The 20,125-nt window shown below is 40.5% G+C and overlaps 1 long non-coding RNA gene and 1 pseudogene across 2 annotated transcripts in view; both read left to right on the top strand.

Moving 5' to 3' along the window:
• The window catches only part of LOC144296435 (uncharacterized), a 72,632-nt gene that overhangs the window by 39,840 nt on the left and 12,667 nt on the right, over positions 1-20,125 (top strand). The gene's annotated exons all lie outside the window — the stretch shown is intronic.
• On the top strand, positions 11,764-12,305 carry LOC144296581 (ADP-ribosylation factor-like protein 1 pseudogene; annotated as a pseudogene).

The following is a 20,125-nucleotide window of genomic DNA, read 5'->3' as shown; positions in this document are numbered from 1 at the left end:
AGGTGCAAGGAGGAGAAATCGTTTTCCAGAGCCCAGGAGTCCTAGAGGGTAACTGGCAGGGGCTGTAATAAAAGAAGGAGGGAGCCACGGTCAGACTATGACTGGAGGAAGGAACAGTGGGAGAAGTACCCTGATCTTTCTCTCATTCACCCCTCTGATCTCTCAGTGCCTCTTGTCAAACCCATGCAGATGTCAAGGGCCAAGAGCTGGGAGATGCAATCCAGAGAGGTCAGCCTCCTGGGGGCATACAGCAGAGTAGAAACCATGGATCTGGGGAAGCAAACAGAATAGCTAGCATACCTTGAAAAAATCCAAAAGGTTTTGCTAAGGACTGCAGAATAGTCACCTTCACCTCCAGTGGACCTTCCAGCTATGATGACAGCATGGATACAGAGCCAGGAACACACACTGCACTGCCCACTGAGATTGGACCTAACTTTGACTGGCTCCACTGCCACCTCCAAGCATCACTAACCCCAAAGAGAGTGGACAGATGTCCACCACCCTTGCTCAGGTTGGTTGTGGCCTCCCTTCTGTCCCTGTGGGCTGCTCTGGGCAGCAGAGGCACTGTTCTCTATCTCCTCTGCATATCGTAGGCTGGCTCCCACCAGCTCCCACCAGCTCCCACCAGCCTGGAGAGCTGAGTGGTACCTCTTGTGACCATCACAGAGGATGTGGCCACTTGGAATCTTTTAATCTTCATTTTACTTCAAGGTGGAGCCATATAGAGCTATGTGGGAATAAGACTGAAATGATTTTGAAGGACACAAAAATGGATAAAAATCAACCAAGTTTTTCTAAAGTTTTTAGAAAGAACATATATATGTAAAATTCCAAGCCTTCCAGTTCAAACAATAAACCTTGGTTTATTGTTACATTGGCAAAGGAACCTATTGGTGCAGACATAGAGTGTTTTAAAATGATTTATATCAAAATTACCCAGTAGGTCTGCAACTAAATCATCTGGAAACCTAATTATAAGAGAATAGAACAGTTGAAAGGGCCAAGGAGAAGAATTAGTGTTACCCGAGGCTAAAAGAGCTAGGGTCACCTGGATAAGGTGCCTAGGATGAGAAACATCCTACGAGCGCAGTCAGCAGAGGGCACAGCAGGTGCCTCCTTGCTTTTTGCACCCTAGGTGTCTGCTCCACCTCACCCTAGTCCTGCTCTGCTGGTTTTCCACTTTTCTGAAGAAAGCCCCACCCAGAACTGCCCACTAGCTTATTCTTCTGGAAAGTAGTTGTTTTATAGAGATTTCAACATGATCTTACTCACTGGATGTGATGAGAAAATTAGTAAACCATGGAAAGAACTTTCTGGAATAGCCATGGGTGATAAGACTGGATGGAACAGGCATGGGGCCTGTTGGCAGAGATGGTAGAAGCATTTGAGCAACAGTGAACAGTGAACCAACACTGAACCCAATCCTGAGGCTTCAGGCATTTAACTGCAAACAAAGCAAGCAGTCAGTGGGCACAAGACAAGGAAAAATTAAGGAGATTACTGATCACCTGCAAAGATGTCCCAGTATTCTGAATTCTATCATCCATTCATTCTTCCAGGTAAAAGCATCTTATTGGAAAAAGCAGACGCTCTTGTTGAAGTTGTAAGAGGGTGGCTCATACACTTAGGTTGCCAACACTGTCTTACGAATTAATAGTTGAGATCATTTTCCATGGAAGGAGGAGGTTGGAAATGATGGAGATACATTTCCTGTTCTTCACAATAGTATTTCCTAAGGTCAGTGCAATATTCCAAAGGCTCCAATCATTTGGGCAGAATCTTTTGGCTTTGTTTTCTCCTCAGTGCAGGACTCCATATGCAGAGCAGAGGGAAAGTAGTCCAGGAAATCTTGAACAAAACCTTACATTTAAGAAGTGCTGAATGTATCTATCTGTTCAGTCCCCATGGCTATTACCAATCACATGGGTCTGCGAAAACAGGATACAACATACAGGGTGGATAAAACAACAGACATGTATTTCCCACGGTTCTGAAGGCTGGAAAGCTCCAAATCAAGGTGCCTACAGATTCTGTTCCTGGTGAGAGCCTGTTTCCTGGCTTGCAAGTGGCAGACCTCTTGCTGGGTCCTCAGTGGCAGAGGGAGAGAGAGCTCTGGTATCTCTTCCTCTTCTTCTAAGGGCACTCATCCCACCCTGGGGCCCAACCCTCATGACCTCATCTAATTACCATCCAAAAGTTCCATGCTCAAATACCATCACATTGGGAGTTAGAGCTTCAACATGTAAATTTTAGGGTGTCACACACATTTGATCCATAGTGGCATGGTACCGATAACAGACTGAAGATGTTTGCAGAAATACTGTTAAGAAAATTGCTGAAATGTTAGCTTTTTGACTCCAGCTTGACTCTGATCCGTCGTTCTGGTTTTGTAGATAGTTGGTCTTACACATATGGTGGTTAAATGTATTGCATCCTTCCTCACTTGCAAAGGAAATATGTGGTCCTCACAGCTCAGCAACAGATGGCCAAAGTTTACAAAACCACTAAGAAAACATACCCAATGTATTAAAACAAAGTTCACTGCTAACGCTGAACCATCTCTTTCATATTTTGATTCATAAGGTAACAGTGCTCTAATCTGGAAAAAGAAAACACTGGACATCATTTAAAAAGCAACAACACCCCATTTAGCTGTTCCAAGCAATTTCTTTTTTTGGATTAAAAGGTACAAAGTAGAAAACTTCTGAGGGGATGGTTACATGTGGCAACCTTAAGGAGAACACTGCTGATGTGAGTGGCACCCCACTGCATTGACTGTGATGGAAACGCAATCATCTTCCTCCTTTTGTGGCTAAAACTTTGCTAGGCAATATGATATTGTTGAAAAATATGGAAAAGAATTAAGAAATAAGTATTGTTTACATGAAAACTATTTAACTACTTATGCAAGAAAATCTCTCGCTTCAATATGACCTCATTCTCCAAATACAAAGGGAATGGATACACTCAAATGTCTTCTGACTACATAAGTATAATTATAAATTATTACTCTCATAGTTAATGAGAATATCTCAGGAAATTGTAAAAAAAAAAATCCAGGTAGAAAATACCTTTCCTGGCATCACAATCAGTTCATTTGCCTAATTATATTTAATCGATTGAAGTACATTTTTGAAAAGAATTATTTAAAAAACCACTTTATTCAGTGCTCAAAACCATCCAAGTCTGCAGTAGGATCCTCTGAGCAGAAACTCAGAACCCTGCCGTGTTACACAGATGTACATGGATGTGTTTGTGATTCTCTCCGTTCACTGTCAACACGCAGCCATGATAAAGCAGGTGTTCTGATCATGATGGGGAGCGTGAGGGGCAAGGGTGCTGAGACAGGTCAGAGTCATGACCAGGAGGGTAAGCCGTGTTTCTAGGAATTGAAATTTGATCTTTATCAGGAGAATTTAAAATGAATAAAGAGTTCTATTACTTGTGAGCTTTTTTTTTTTTTAAACATGAAAATGACTCATAATACCTGAAATAAGGAAGTAAGGGGTCATAGGTGACCTGAAAATAGAGAATCAGAAAGAGTAATGCAGTGGGACAGAAAGGCTGAAATTATGCACAGGGTATACATTCTTTCTCAGAAGGTTAAAGATGCTGTGATTTCTGTGCCATATCTAACCCTCACATCTTCAAAGACCGTAAATGAGTTAAAAAAAATGGACAGTGTGCGCATCTCTCTTATTTTTTCTTGTCTTCTAATAATTTTACTAAATAATGGAATCATCTTTCCTGATAAAGAATTCACAGTGACCTCAAATTTCAATTTTCAATACATTTGAATGTATCCTAAAGCAGTTATGCTAGGTAGGCCATATGAGATTATTTCATTTGAGAAACATAAATTTGAATTAAATACAGTGATGATAACGATAGCACTCATTGAATGCTGAACATATGCCAGATTGTTCTAAATATGTTACTTATAGGAATTAATTTAACTAAAGAGACAGAAAAAGCAACACAGAACATATAATTTTTATTGTTGGCAAAGTAATTCACTTTTAAAATTTGGAATTCCTAAATATAATAAGGTGAAAATAAAACATTTGTGGATGCCCTGGATCAGGGTGACACAAGAAGGTGAGATATCTGTAATGTTTAAATCTGACAAGGGACTAATATTGATAATATACAAAAAGCTTGTGCATATCAACAACTACAAAATACTTCAGTAGAAAAAAGTGGGCAACATACAGAAGGGGCAGTTTACAGAAGAGGAAACTCTTTGAGCTAATAAACACATGGAGAGATGTTCAAATATTATTAATAAGAGAAATGCAAATAGATAATGCAATATCACTTTGTGCCCATTAACCAGGAATTAATCAGGGAGCTGCATGATGCCCACTGTTGGCAAGAGTGTGAGGTTAGGTGCCCCTCTGCCCTGCTGGTTGGAAGAACAGACTGGGGCAGCCATCCAGCAAGTGGCACACTATTCAGTGCATCGAAGTGTGTGTATGCTCTAGAGTCCAGCCATTCCCCTTTGCATTGCCCCAGGAAATCCTCATTACAGGCCCTTTAGGGACACATCTAAGGGTATTGGTGGCTGGTTGTAGGGGCATCCGATGTCCTTCACAGAGAGTGGACAGTAAAAAGCAAGGGTAAACACTCCTGGAGGATTGTGCCACAGTAAGAAGCAACAGATTCAATTTTCATGTAGGAGCATGGATAAACCTTAAAAATAAAACACTGAGAGAAGAGTAAGAAATAGAATGGGATATATAACATAATTCTATTTATACAAATTAAAATATACCTTAAAACTACCAAATTCTTAGAAGAAAACCTAAGGGAAAAAACATAGGGAAAAAGCATCATGACATTAGCTTTGGAAATAACTTCTGGGGTATGACATCAAAAGCACAGGCAATGAAATAAAAAAATAAATTGGTCTTCACCTAAATTAAGAATTTTTGTTCATAGAGGCAGAAAATAGAATGGTGGTTGCCAGGGTTTGGAGGGAGACAGTGTCTAATGGGGACAGAGTATCAGTTTGAGATGAAAAGGTTCTAGAAATGGATGGTGGTCACAACCACAGGTCAATGTGATTGTACTTACAACCCTTTAACTGTACACTTAAAAGTGATGGACATAAAGGAGGGCACGTGATGTAATGAGCACTGGGTATTATGTAAGACTGCTGAACCACTGACCACTACCTCTGAAACCCATAATACATTATATGTTAATTGAATTTAAATAAAATTTAAAAATGAATACAAATAAAAAATCTTCATAACAAAATAATAGTACATTGTACCAGTGTTAATTTCTGAGTTTTGATCATTGAACCAGAGTTACGGAAACTTAACATTAGGAGAAGCTGAATGAGGCTAGACTGGAACTTTCTGTTACTTTCTTTGCAACTCTTCTGTATCTCTAAAATTATTTCAAAATGAAATGTTAAAACACATTGCAACTCTTTTGTAAATCTAAAATTGTTTTCAAAATAAGATATTAAAACAGAAAGAGTGGTTGAAATGGTTAAGTTTTATGTTATGTATGTTTAACCACAATTACGAAAATAAGAAATAAATTTCTTATTTATTTATAAATAAATAAAAAGAAGAAAAAATATATGATTCTGATAGTTTTAGAGTAGGAGTGCAATTCTTTTTTCTAAAAAGGGGAAGGGAGATTGTACTTATGTTTTTATTTATGTGAAACAATGCAACATGTAATAATAATTCAGTGGTCAATAGTATGCAAATTTTAAAATTCATTAATTTGTTCAAAATATTTTTAAGAGAAAAGATATATCTTTACAAAACAACAAATACACATTTTAAGATATTTGTAAAACACATTAGAATGTTTGATGAGGGGATCCCTGGGTGGCACAGCGGTTTGGTGCCTGCCTTTGGCCCAGGGCGCGATCCTGGAGACCCGGGATCGAATCCCACGTCAGGCTCCCAGTGCATGGAGCCTGCTTCTCCCTCTGCCTGTGTCTCTGCCTCTCTCTCTCTCTGTGTGACTATCATAAGTAAATAAAAATTAAAAAAAAAAAAAAAGAATGTTTGATGAGGGGAGTAGGGACAGATTGGCTACAGGATAAAAGAGAATAAACAAGTAAGTGGAACAGGAAAAGGAAAATACTTGTGATTTTTCAACTCAATTCAGTTTAACAAACATTTATTAAGGCTTTGCTTTTTCCAGACGCTGTGTTTGTATTTGCTCTTTCTGATGGTGTCTAAGCCTAAATATGATTGATGTACATAAGATAATAGACTCTTTATTAATTTTTGTTAGAGAACTGCATGTGCCACAAGAACAGAGAAAAAAGTAAAAATTTATTACTAGAGAAAAGTGTCTTCTAAGATACATTATCTTGCTTACATGGTATGATAAACTGGCATATAATAAACAACATGCTATCTTCAATGTAGCTTTTGTCTTGAGTGATGCCATTAAGCCATTAAAGGCCAAGAAATTAAAAATAAGCCATAACATAAAATAAAGTCATGAACTTGGAGAAGATTAAATGTTATTTAAATTATTTGTATATTAGTGTCTTATGAAACATAGAAGCTTAAAGGTATATTTAGATATTTCTAAGTCTCGAGTTACTACAAACTCAAAATGTCTTAAAATGAATCCTTAGTAATCCCTATTCATTCATTAATTCAACAAATATTTATGAAACTCCTATCACGTGCCAGGTTCTGGGCTTCAATTACCATTTTACACCATTACTTTCAAATTTATATCATCACCCCAGGCTTCTCTGCATTCCAAACCCACAGCACAGCCTTTACATTTCTGCTTGAGTATCTCAAGAATACCTCAAACCTAGCATGTCCAAACACCTGTGAGTCACCCCGCAACTGTCATTATTCTTCCAGTTTTTTCCTCTCAGAAAATGGCTCCACTTAATTGGCAGAGGCCGGACACTAAGTGGTTGTCCTTGATGTCTCTCCTTCTGTCCCTTGTCTTATCCAGTGACCTCACCTGTTGATTTTAACATTTAAATGTTTCTCATATCCATTCCCTTTATCCATCTTCATTCACCATCAGTCCAAACTACTATTACTACCTCATTTCTTGACAGGACTCCTAGCCTCAAACACATATGCTCAGCCCTCCACCTCACTCTACACCAAAGCCAAATCTGGTCATTTCCTATCCCATCTCCACCCTTAAAAATCTGTGTTTCTTCAGTTAAAGAATAAAATCTCCAGAGTAGCCAGTGATGATTTTGCTTCTTCCTGTCTATTCTCATCTCATCCCATGCTCTCCCTCATTTTCTCTGCTCTTCCACACTGGCCTTTAAGTCCCTTGAGTGTGCCATGTTCCCTCTACCACAGGATCATTGCACATGCTAGTTTCATAGAGTCAGAATGCTTTTTGTCTCCTCTTTCCTCCCTTCTCTCTCCTCTTCTGCATAGTTCATCCATTCACTCACAAATATTTATTAAGGACCTATTACATACCAGCTGCTGAATTAGGGTGCTGAAGACCTAGTGATGAAATAAATGCCCCGCCCTCTTGAAGATTTCATTTTCATGAGCTGGACTCTGGTGGACTACTCTGACTTAGCTCAGTGTTCCTTCTTCAGAGAAGTCTGATCAAAGTAGATCAGGTCTCCCTGTTCTAAGTTCTCAAAACCTTGTGTACTCCTTCCTAGAACTTATTGCAGCTTGTAATTATGCATTTATTTGAGGGTTTACCTGAATAATGTCTGACTCACCCATTAGTCTGTAAGATTTCTTTCTTCCTTTCTTTTTTGTAAAGATTTATTTATTTATTTATTTATTTATTTATTTATTTATTTATGAGAGAGAGAGAGAGAGAGAGAGAGAGGCAGAGACACAGGCAGAGGGAGAAGCAGGCTCCATGCCGGGAGACCGCCGTGGGACTCAATCCCGGGACTCCAGGGATCCTGGGCCAAAGGCAGGCACCAAACCGCTGAGCCACGCAGGGATCCCCAGTCTGTAAGATTTCTTTAGGGTTGGGACAAGCCTGTTTTTTCTCATACAGTATGCTTGGGGCCTTATCACAGTGCTGTGTGCATAGAAAATCTTTGATCTAGTAAATATTTATTGATTAAATAAAATGTGGTAGAAGATGATCACCGCCCTGAGGTTCATCCAGTGAGAAGGCAGATGAATGAACAAATAACACAATAGAAGAATAATGCTATCTCAGAAGTACATACAAAAGCTGGAGGGACACATACAGTCCCTCATTTTATTATTTGTCTTTTAAATTGGGAAGACAAGCACATTTATATGCTGAAGGTTAATAACCAATGGAGAGAAAAAAAAAGATGCAGGAAGGAAAGGGCCTGATGCAGGGGCCACTTCCCTGGAGAGAGTGGGGATATAGTCCAGAGCTCCACAGAGGGACAGACATGGGTCTTGGTAATGCTTGGGGAACTCTGTCTGATGGTTTCTTTTTTCTTTTTTTTTTTCTTTTTTTTTTTTAAGATTTATTTATTTATTCCTGAAAAACACAGAGAGAGAGAGGCAGAGATATAGGCAGAGGGAGCCTGATGCAGAACTTGATCCTGGGACCCTGGAGTCATGACCTGAGCCAAAGGCAGATGCTCAACCACTGAGCCACCCAGGTGCCCCAAGTCTGATGGTTTCAATTTCTTCGTGGAGTCATAGGCTAGATCTCTCTGGCTAGTACATAGCCACTTGCCACATGTGTCCACTAAGCCCTTTAAACATGACAAATTTAAGGATTTAAGGATTTAATTTTGCTGTAGCTGCAAAAGACATATCAAATTTTGGACTCAGTACAAAAAATAATGCAATATATCTCAGTAATCATATTATATTAACTATTTATTGAAATGATAATATAGTCAATTCTCATTATACATAGTAGTTATGTTCTGCAGAGTTGCCATGAACGCTAAATTAGCCAATAGTGAGAGCCATCAGTCTGGGGAAATAAAGTATTGGGAGCCTCTGGTCACATTTTTACCCTTAGATCAATACATATCCTTGTTTTATGTGATCTTGCTGGATTCACACATCACTTTGTGTATTTCTGTTTAACAATACCCTTATTTAATATATATTGTCCCATTAACATTGAACTCACAGCTGATAGCTCTGTAACTCATACCTGAAGGAAGTTTATCCAATCTTAGATAAGCAAGAGCATGATACTTGGGAGCTGTTTTATTTTATTTTATTTTATTTTATTTTATTTTATTTTATTTTATTATTTTATTTTATTTTATTTTATTTTATTTTATTTTAAGATTTTATTTATTTATTCACGAGAGACACAGAGAGACAGAGAGAGAGGCAGAGACGCAGGCAGAGGGAGAAGCAGGCTCCATGCCAGGAGCCTGATGTGGGACTTGATCCCGGGACTCCAGGACCAAGCCCTGGGCCAAAGGCGGCGCTAAACAGCTGAGCCATCCAGATATCCCCTTGGGAGCTGTTTTAAACAACAAAATCACCACCACCACCAACAAAAAAAAACAGAAAAGAGCAAAAAATATGTCCACAAAAAGGATACTTGTTTACTTATGACAGCTGAAACAGGAAGGCAGAGACTGCCTTGTTTGACCTCAGCTGGGAATGTGGGTGAACATTTTTTCATGAATTCTATTATTATTCTAAAAACCAAATTGCCCCCTTATGCCTTTGATGCTTCAGTTAGTTCCTGCTCATTAATGCACACAACATTATTAATTTTTCCATAGCAATGCTCTATATTCTCTTCGTAACTTGGTCTGGTGTCTTATTAAATTTCTGGCCAGCTGTCTGTTCAGCAGATGTCTTCATTAGGCTGCCTGGGACAACTCTAGGAGCTTTCCCTATGAGGTTCTGGCCAAGTCCAAAGCTATTGGTGCCCTTGAATGGCTTACACATTTTTTTTCCCCTAAAATGAACTTCCTTGAGTCTCATCAGGCAATCATGCCAAACAGCAGTCCGTTTTGCTGCATGCTCTTTACGCTTTGTGAACTAAATCAGTGGGATCCCAGCAGATGCCAGTACCTCCCAGGACAGGTCTAAGATGTCTGGCAGGGTTTTATGCTGATGGACCCTGCAATTCTAACACCAATGCATTCACCCCATGTTTTTTTCTTGCTGTTTTCTGATTTCTTCTGGGGTTATTCACAACAACCACCCTCCAGCTATCTTGCAGACTTGATGCAGATGTTTTTAATCAACATTTTTTTCTGATTATAAAACTAATAATCTAGAAAAATTGGAAAATATAAAAAGAACAGAGAAAAATAATTAAGTAATTTTAATACTTATATCCTTGCCACACAGAGGGAACAAGTCTTAATATTTTCCTGGCAGCCATTAGTAGCCTTTTATGTGGCTTCACCAGCAATGGATAATGTCTAGGGCATAGGGGCAGGAGAAAAGCTGATGCCAATTAGTGTCTGCACCTGAGGGTCAAATATGAGCCCATGTGAAGGTCTCTTCTGGAAGAACTTTTAAAGGGGAGTCCCATATTCTGCATGTGCAGATGGAGGCAAGAACAGACATTCTGGCATATAAATACTAGTGTGACAGCATTTGTGTTTGTAGGCTGGTGACGTCTTGGATGTTCCAAATCTGTGTTTCTTCTTCCAACTTCTCTAATAAAATTGGGATATATTCTATGTATACTATCTTGTATTCTGCTCTTTTTCACTTAACAGTGTAATTTTCTCATGCTCTTAAGTACCTATTTTGAAAAAGCAAGCATGGGGAAAAAAGGGAGATCATCCCTGCCAGCAATCTCTCCAGACATAAATACTCTGCATCACCAATATTTAGTATATGGGAAAGGTAAAATAGGAAGAAGAGAGAACATGGATATCTGTTTATCTGAAAATAATTGATGTTCATAATCAATGAATCTGTAGTTATTGAGTTCTGACTTTTGCTAGGGAAGCAAAAAGACAGACTTTGTCTCAAGAAACTTCAAATCTGGGATACAAGATTTGAACTAATAAAAAAATTAAATAATACAGAAGTTTAAAAAATAATAATAATGCAGAAGTTAAGTAACATCTAATAATAGCATAAATATTTCACAGAAAGCTGATGCTAATAAGTGGTACAAATAATAATCAGTCATAAAATAATCATTGCTGGGAAGAACGTTTGGAATCAAGTCACCCAAACTTTCTCATTTGTACCACTGAGTGGGCACACCACACACTGGATAGTTTGTCTGTCTCCTCTACCCATGACCCACCCCTGCTTCTCAGCCCCTTGGGGATAATGGGCCATTGCCATAAGTCAGGGCTTCTCCAGACAGAAGGAGAACTGATTTTAAGCACTCAATAAAATTTGTGGAAATAAAATGGAATTGAATGTGTCAGGCACACCTCTGTACCCCCCAGTGCTTTATAATATATGAGATCAATGAATGAAGACAGAACAAACAGACAATGACAGGTGCTTGGGAAGAGGGAAGAATACAAGCTCTCATGTTCAAAACATGATCCATCACGTATTGATTGCACTGTCTTGGGAAAATTAGTGAATGATGCTGGGTCTTTCTAGTCAGTGTATAAATCTAGCTGGGGAATATTTCTGGCCTTATTATACAGCATTTTTCTAAACCTATTTTAAATCTACCATTTCTGAGATTGCTGATCCCTGTGCATAGTCGCTGCGGCCCATCGCCCCTGCTGGGAGTCCCACCTGGAAGCTGCTGGTGGACCTGACTTCCAAGGGAGCCAGCTGGAGCCAGAGGCCAAGGTGAGGCAGAGGTGGCAGGAGTCGAGGCCGGAGTCTGTCTCTGACCACTGACAAAGGCGACAGGAAGCTCATCATGGGTGGCTTTTTATCAAATATTTTGTCTAGTCTTGTTTGGAACCCCAAGAAATGAGGATTTTAATTTTGAGATTGTATGGAGCAGGAAAAATGTAATTTTGTACAGATTGCAGGTTGGAGAAGTGGTTACTACTATTCCTACCATCGGATTTAATGTTGGGACAGTAATATATGAGAACCTTAAATCCCAAGTCTGGGATTGAGGAGGACAGACAAGGCTCATGCCATACTGGAGATGTCATTATTCAAACACGGATACAGTCGTTTCTATAGTAGACAGTTGTGACCGAACCAAACTGGCATTCCCACGTCAGAGTTAGTGGCTATGCTGGAGAAAGAAGAGCTGAGAAAAGCCATTTTGGTGGTGTTTACAAATAAGCAGGGCATGCAGCAGGCCGTGACTCCATTAGAGATGCCAATTCTCTTGAGTTACCAGCACTGAAGGACCCACAGCGACAGATATGCAAACCTTCAGCAACCCAAGTCACTGGCTTCAATGAGGCAATGAGATGGTTAGCTGGAACATTAAAGAACACATAATAGGGACGCCTGGGTGGCTCAGTGGTTGAGAGTCTGTCTTCAGCTCAGGTAGTGATCCTGGGGTCCTGGGATCGAGTCCCACATCTGGATCCCCGCAGGGAGCCTGCTTCTCCCTCTGCCTGTGTCTCTGCCTCTCTGTGTCTGTCTCTCATGAATAAATAAATAAAATCTTAAAAAAAAAAGAACACATAATAGCTCAGTCCCTGCTGGCATTCTGAAATGAAGACCACATCACATATCCCTTGGGAAATGTGTACTTCATGCTACTAAATATTAAAAGTGTGATTGTTGGCATATACTGAGCTGATTGCCATATGTGTAATAAATATAAAATATAACTATTCGGTTAGGTAACTCACCATTATTGAACCAACTGAATGTCTGTTCTGTGTAATGTAAAATCCTTCCTTGCTTTCTTGTGTTAAGTATATGTTCTATTTGTATGGAATTCTTAATTCCAATAGAGTCCTGTTAAAGACTCTATTCTTACCGAGGAAAAAACCCTCCTATTTTTTAATTAGTAGGTGCAGCTTGTTTGTATAAACACTAATAAATATGTTAACTCAAAAAAAAAAAAACCCACTACCTTTTCTTTTATCTTTTGGTTTAACTTCATTATTTCATTATTCATCTAATGTGTATCATCACTACAGTTCTCTGATATTTTGACAATGGTTTGAACTTGGGTAACCATGAGAATAGAGATCACAATGATGCCAGAAGAATAAACTGGTTTTGAAGGAATGTCAAGACTTGCACCTGTAGTAGTTAGGTAGGGCTGCCATAACAATGGACTGACTTCTAACAAGAACAGTGTCCTGAACAAACCCATCCCTTCCTTTATCATCCCTTAGTTTTCCTTCCTCTTTCCTCTCTCAAAGTGCGTATTATGTTAATCTATACTTGCTTGTATTTTCTAAACATCTTGGTAATGGCTAATCTTGCTTCCTTAATCAGATAGTAAGTTATCTGTGCTTTTTCTTATTTTTGAGGACAAGCTGGAGCACTGTAAGGGACCCCTTGTTGGATGAGTATGGGAGATTGTTCCCTGCTTGGCCCTCCCAGGGTTAGGTAAATGGAAGGAGGAGAAACCCAACATTGTTCATTGATCAAGATTTCTGAGGGAGGTTTTTACAGCTGAAATGGGAGGTCAGCTGATAGAGGAGGTTCTACTCCCTAACCCTGGACAGTATGACGAAAGGCTATATCTGACAATGCGACCAAGAACAGTGTGACCTAGTAACTGCTCTAGGCAAAGGGCAGGAAGGGTCTGCTCAGTGCAATAGCCTGTCTACTCATACTACCCCTCTGTGACCACTTCAAGTGTTCCATTTGGAGGAGGAATACTACATTAAGTTTCTTGAGGAATCTCATTTTTTAGAAGGTTCTGTAAAATAAACCTAAGAAGCTACTGGAATCTCTCCCACTGCCACTTTATACTCTGAACAGAATTTTCAAGAAAGAAAGGGCTTAGAATGCCCTACTCTCCAGGATCTTCTCAGATCTATGGATTGACCTGAACCTGGGGCAGACCACATGGTCAGTCCTGAAGCTGCTCTAAAGAGGGGCTGTTCAAGGACACCCAGCAGTTTAATAGGCCACACAATAACCCCTGGCCCTAGCACGAACAGTGGCATTCAGCTGGCCTGAACTAGGATGATGCTTAATGGTTCACTCAATGCCTTAAAAGTTTCCAGCTGTTGCCCTGACTTCTCATAAGAAAATCCTGAAGTCCTAGACAAACAAAACCCAGGTGCAGAACAAAATTAAGTACATGGTTCTATCAGTAGTTCACACTGCTGCACCTCTAGCTTATTATGTGCCATCCTCTTAATTCCATCAGGACTTTCTTCTACCTAATAATTTCATACTGCTCAGTGATTAATTATCTACATGTTGTAGGGACTGCTTTAAAAGCTGGTATATTCATAAGTAGTGACTGTCCACTTGCAGAAATATGGTGAGACTTTCGGAGTAATGGACCAGGGATCTTTGAGTTAGCTGACGTAGACATTTGTTTTGGTTTCCCACCTCATTTGTGCCACAAATATTTAGGTGCCTACTATATGCAGGGCACCAGATGGAGACATGGCATCAGCCATGAGCATCTCAAAGTCCTCGCTCTCCTGGAACCTATATTCTAGCAAGATGAGATAGACAGTATACAAAGAAACAAATGCATATGTACTGTGATGTCAGGTATGATGCATTATAAAGAAAATCTAGAAGTGGTGTGATGAGGGTTGCTACTTGAGGTTACATTGTCAGTATGTGGGGGGGATACTTTAAAAATTTTTTTTTTTTTTATTCATGAGAGACACAGAGAAAGAGAGAGAGAGAGAGGCAGAGACACAGGGAGAGGGAGAAGCAGGCTTCATGCAGGGGGCCTGACGTGGGACTCAATCCTGGGTCTCCAGGATCACGCCCTGGGCCGAAGGCAGGCGCTAAACCGCTGAGCCACCTGGGCTGCCTGGGGATACTTTTTCTGATGGCAGTTAAGTAAAGAGAGTGTAGTGAGGAAATAATTTGTGCAGATACATAGGGATAAGCATTCTGAGCAGGGGGATCAGCAAATGCAAATGACTGACCAGAGTCAAGGGTATGCCTGGTCTGTTTAAGGCAAAGTTGGGAGGTCTGTATGGAATGAGGGAAGAATAGCAGGAGTTGAGGGTAATAGGGTCTAGATCCCACTGGGCCTTATAAGTCACATCAAAGATTCAGAATTTCTCTGGGTATAATGGGAAGCCACTGGGGGATATTGAACATGAAATTATTAACTTGACATTTTAAAAGCATCAGCCTGGCTTCTACTTGAGGAATCAGGAAGCAAGACTGGAAGCAGAGAGAAGGTGATGGCAGTGATTCATGAGGTAGATAATGTCAGCAGAGATGAGGGTACACTAGTCTGATTTGGGATAATTTGTGAACCTAGAGTTCATCGGGGTTTGCTGACAGATTGGATTAGGGTTGCCAGAGAGAGAAAATCAAGAGGTATTGATATAAATTGAAGTCATTGGTAATCTTCCAATTCTTGAGTTGGGTGATAGGTTTGTGCATTCATTAGATTAGTCTGTGTTACGTTTTACACATATAGTTTATATTATTTTTTCTATGAGTCAAATGTTACATTTAAAAACATTTCAAATTTAATAAAGAGAATGGAAAGAAAGGAACTGGAGATAGCGAATGCAGATCTTTCTTTCAAGGAGAACTGCTGCTAGGAGAATGGTCTTGGGGAGGCATGAAGGGGAATGTGGTGTCACTCCAATACAGCAGCCTGAGTTTCTGATAGAAATAATCTCCCAGTAAAAAGGGGGGTGGGAATGATAATGGAGGGGGAGAGAAGGGGAGCTTCAAGAATAGAGTTCCTTCTTACAGGAGGGGATGGGATGAGAATCCAGGGATGAGATGCAGTTGACTCTGGATGGCGCAGGGCTTTTCTACACTGTGATAAGATGGAAAGCAGAGTATAAGCACAGATGCATGTGGGATGGTAGATTTGTTGAGAGGTTGTGAAATTTATTTTCCAATCATTTCTGTCTTCTCAGTGAAAAAAGAAGCAAGGTCAGCATCTGAGAGTGGGAATGAGGGAGGGGGTGTTAGAGTTTGAAGAAAGAGGAGAAGCTATGAATTAGGAAATGGGAGAGAAATGACATGGAAATGAGCAGGGTGGCTGGGCTGGGCTGAAGGCCCATGTGTGGCAATAAATTTTGAGATAACCCGCCTGGTGGATTTTTTTTTTCCAACCTTGTTCAGCTGTTCAGAGGTGGAAAAGGAGTAGAGAGTTGAGTTTCACCAGGATTTTTTGGGTTTTTGTTTTTGTTTTTGTTTTTTGCAGACTACTCCTTTGAAGGGAGAAGGGTAGGGTCTTGAGAAAGAATGCAAGGGTGTGATTATAATGGTGGACAAAGGAATCTCAGCTCTAGAAGGAAGGGAGTGAGATCATGGGCAAGGTTGGGATATGGCAGTGACAAGGTGTAGGGTCAGAGGATTCCTAGTCCTAGTGGAGCTGTAGAATTGTTGCCAGGCAAGTTCTGGTAGGAGTAAGACAGAAAGTTGGCAGAGGGTGGTTAGAGAGTAGGGCATCTAAAGCTGAGATGTCATGGGGCACTGGGTGGCTCAGTGGTTGAGCATCTGCCTTTGGCTCAGGTTGTGATCCTGGGGTCCTGGGATCAAGTCCTGCATCAGGCTCCCCACAGAGAATCTGCTTATCCCTCTACCTATGTCTCTGCCTCTCTCTGTCTCTCATGAATAAATAAATAAAATCTTTTTAAAAATTGAGATGTTAGAGGTGGTGAAGCTATTGACAACAATGAAGTCAAGAGTACGACATGAATGTCTGTGGAAAAAGCAGGTTGGAGACCAGGAGCATTGGGGATCTGTGAATTTTGAGGTCAGAGTGTTGAAGAGAAAGAGTCCATGGGCAAATTAAATCACCTTAAGGGTGATAAAAGTAGTAGTAGAGAGAAGGACTGAGTTGGATGCTGAGGTCTTCAGTGAATGAGGAGGAGCTCATGTGGTTGCAGAGGAACAGCTCACATGGTTGTGAAGGAGGACCTGCAGATGTTGCAGTCTGATGGGTTGCCTTTGAAAGCCCCAGGGGTTGCCAGGAAGCATAAGGACCAAGGAGACTCCTGCCTGACTCTGCTTTCCCATAGTTATTGGTTTTCTTTCCATTGCTCTGCTCAAGTGCCTGCTTACACATTAAGATCTGAGGTATGGGGATCCCTAGGTGGCGCAGCGGTTTGGCGCCTGCCTTTGGCCCAGGGCGCGATCCTGAAGACCCAGGATCGAATCCCACGTCGGGCTCCCGGTGCATGGAGCCTGCTTCTCCCTCTGCCTGTGTCTCTGCCTCTCTCTCTCTCAATGTGACTATCATAAATAAATAAAAATTAAAAAAAAAAAAAGATCTGAGGTATGTTCATTCTTTAAAACTCAATTGCCTTTTGGAGAAGTGACTAAATGAGTTATTTTTTTAGTATAGGTGTCCATGACCAAGACTGGGTGTAGGGAGGGGCATTAGGCTGCTCAGGAGAACGTCCCGGTGGAGTCAGGAGTGTGGCTGGCTGAGAAGCTGCTTTTCTCTCTCTCTCTCTCTCTCTCTCTCTCTCTCTCTGTCTTATTTATTTATATGAGAGACACACAGAGAGAGGCAGACATAGGTATAGGATGCAGAACTCAATCCCAGGACCCCAGGATCATGCCCTGAGCCAAAGGCAGATGCTCAACCACTGAGCTGCCAAGGCGTCCCAAGAAGGTGCTTCTCTCATCACACTTGGAGCAGTAGATTGGGACAAATGGAGCCAGGGCCTCAAGGCCAAGGTAAAGAGACGAGATGCTGACCTCTTTGCAAGGAAGGTCCTTAAAGGCTTTCTAAGCAGTTTCAAAATAAGGCTTTGGAAGAATAACTAGCAGAGAATGGAGTGGGAGAGACTGAGGACAGGAGAGCCAGCTGAGAGGCTTTAGCAGCAATGGTTATGGAGCTGAATGGGAGGGGAAAGGTGTGGAAGGAAGGAAGAAAGGAAGGAAGGAAGGAAGGGAGGGAGGGAGGAGAGGGCAAATACAGGCGATATTTTGAGGAAAGAACTGGCATCATCTATCTGATTATTGCATATTGGAGATGAGGGAAAAGAAGAATGAGAGATGACTCCAAGGTGGTAAGCCCGGTGATGGGAAAATATTGTCATTACCTGAAGAAACAGAGCAATGAGCAGGGAGGCTAGATTTGGAAGCAGAGTTGTTTCATTTTTGAAAAAAAAAAATTTTTTTTTTACTTCCTAAAGGAACACACCGTTACTGTGTCCTTGTATCATAAAATATAAGGAAATAAAAAGAAAATGATTAGAGGTAAAATCTTAGTATATAATTTTGGTATACATGTCGGTATACCTTGGACATTTTGTGGAAAATAATTAGAAGTAAAATTTTGATATACATTTTGGTATGGATATATTTGTGAGAATCTTAAAGCATATGTTAAATCATATTTTACCTGAAATTGCACAATCTGCTTTTTTTTTTTAAGATTTATTTATTTGAGAGAGAGAGGTTGGGGGAGAGGCAGAGGAAGAGAGAGAATCTCAAGCAGACTCCCTGCTTAGCATGGAGCCCACCATGGGGCTTAGTTTCACAACCCTGAGATCATGACCTGAGCTGAAACCAAAAGTCAGACACTTGACTGACTGAGCCCCGCAGGGACCCTGCAAAACCTGCTTTTTAAATGGTTAATCTGTTGGAAACCTTCTATATCATTGCATGTCTACTACAATGCCATTTTGAATAACCATATAGTAGTCCACTGTACAGGTAATTTATTATACCAACTCTATCTTGTTGGATATTTAGGGTGTTCCAATTCTTTTGCTATATTCAATTCTTTTCAGTAGCTATGCTTAGAGCTAAATATTTGTTCATGGTCACGATTCTTTTTTTTTCTTTCATTCCTTTATTCTCCAAATACACATTGAGCACAAAGCCCTCGGGATCAAAAGTAGATGTGATCCAGTCCTGAACTTTAAGGTTCATGTGGTTCAGGGCAGGGAAACAGGGAAGCAGACCTAAATTTACAAGGCGAGCTCTACAATCCAATTCTCTAATTTCCAAGAACATTATATTGTTTCAAATTTAATTTAAAATTCCTATCTTCAACACTTTATAAAATATTGTGATAATTTCTTTAGTTTAATTTTTTAAAAAAGATTTTATTTATTCATGAGAGACACAGAAAGAGGCAGAGACACAGGCAGAGGGAGAAGCAGGCTCCCTGAGGGGAGCCCAATGTGGGACTCCATCTCTGGACCTGGGATCATGACCTGAGCCAAAGGCAGATGCTCAACCTCTGAACCACCCAGGTGTCCTGGGTTAATTTTTAGAGATGAAATTGTGATTTAACATTTTAAGATTTCAATCTGTGTTTCCCAGTTGCTCTTCAGAGAGGCTGCATCCCAGGAATGGTGCGGCAGAGCCTGAAGACCCTCCCCTGTCACCCATTCTTGGTCCTTTCTAGGAGCAACAGATACCCTCCAAGTATAGCTGGGCACTCAGCTTTCCAGCTTTAGAGTAATGTCCCATGTCCCTTTGCAACTCAGTATGGCCGTGTAACCTTATTTTGCCATGTGGGATGTGTAAGAAAGGATGAGTACAACTTCTGGTTCCTTCCTGTAGAGATGCTTACTCGGGACAGTCTCTTGTCCATTCCTTTGTTAATGGCTGAGAAATGCTGACAACAGGGGCCGTCTTGGAAACGTGGGCTGGGGATGGCTAAACCAGCACAATCCCTGGATTGTCTCCCCCTGGATTGTCCTGTAAGGGAGAATTAAATTTCTATATTGTTTAAGCTCCTGGCCTGTTGTTCTTAGACCAGCTTAGCTGGCCCCAAACTCATATACACAGCATCTAAGACTATCTCTTAGCCTGTTGACACTTTGCCCAAGAATATATTCTTTTTTAATGTAAAGTTTCTTTCGCAAAGAATTGTACCTTTTTTTATTTACATGGTTAATGGTTATGGAATTATGTTGAACTAATTAATTGTGATTTTAACAAGCAGTTCAACAGTTTGCTTCCTGGTTGAACCCATGCTCCCAATTTAACCTGGGATTAACCTTTACTCCTCTTTCTCAACCTCATATCTAATCTGTCGGGAAATTCTTGGCTCCACTTTCCAAATATCTAGAATCTGACTATTTCTTGCCACTTCTACTGCTACTACCCTGCTCCCAGCCCCCTTACCTGCCATTTTTTCCCAAATGAGCAGGCAAAGTAATCCTTGAGAAGCCACTGAGTTCATGTCACTCCCCTGCTCGAACCCTCCAGCAGCT

This window comes from Canis aureus, chromosome 24 (assembly GCF_053574225.1).
Source record: "Canis aureus isolate CA01 chromosome 24, VMU_Caureus_v.1.0, whole genome shotgun sequence".
NCBI classification, from domain to species: domain Eukaryota; kingdom Metazoa; phylum Chordata; class Mammalia; order Carnivora; family Canidae; genus Canis; species Canis aureus.
The sequence above is the reverse complement of the archived record's forward strand: the minus strand, read 5'-3'. Positions and strand labels throughout refer to the sequence as shown.